The following is a 945-nucleotide window of genomic DNA, read 5'->3' as shown; positions in this document are numbered from 1 at the left end:
GTAATTGGTTTAATATTATGCCTGTACATCGAATTTGTTTCCTTTTTTACTGATACAAAGGCAGATTTTCGTGTTATTACTGCTCCCTGAGGTTAAACTGAATTGCAACAGTATGCATTGATATGCTTCCCTGTACTGCAATGCTAACATGTATTCAGCAGGCTGGCTGAGATGTTTAACCATAGAGCTGCAATGCTATTTAGAGACAATGAATGAGAAGATTACATCTTGGTTTCAACTGTATGTATTTTCTGACATGCAAATTGAAAATGCGGGCTACACAGAACGATCAGTGCAGAAGAGCTGTATAATCTGCTTACCCCATAATCGGCAGCTTCTTCCGAGGCCTCCAAGTCTCCGAGAGCCGGCCTAACTCGCCCCGCACTAACGCCACCCCGTCTCAGTGGGCGCTAATTGATTTTACCATTCATGTATTCTGCCTCCCTTTGCAGCTGTGCTCTATTCAGTCCTCTCTTTATCCACCGTGACAGCATTGTTATCATATACGTGCACATCCAACATGGGTACATGAATTCATGCATAGTGAATTGCATTCCCATGGTGCAGTGCTGCTGGTGGCAGTGTGACATTACATAAACAATCAACTTGGACCCAAATCTCAAAACCGAGCACACAGAGAATCTTTATCGGAAGTGCTATGAAATCATCCAATGTCAATACATTACGGTGTGTGTCTGCGTGACTATCATGGCTCCTTATCTGCCCAGACAACTTGTCTGGAGTAGGAGTAAATGAGGTTCTGCTCGGCGTCATACTTGCTGAGATATTGATGGGATGTAGCGCACTTACCCTTTAATTTGCCGAACAGCTTTTACTTACAGTCTCCATCTTTCAGCTGACATAATGGGGGTGGACACAAGAACAGAAATTCCACCTAATTAAAGGCTTTTTCTTTGAAGTTACTAAATCCCAATTTCAAAGGCA

Source organism: Myripristis murdjan, chromosome 19 (assembly GCF_902150065.1).
Source record: "Myripristis murdjan chromosome 19, fMyrMur1.1, whole genome shotgun sequence".
Classification (NCBI taxonomy): Eukaryota; Metazoa; Chordata; class Actinopteri; order Holocentriformes; family Holocentridae; genus Myripristis; species Myripristis murdjan.
Note: the sequence above shows the minus strand (reverse complement) of the source record.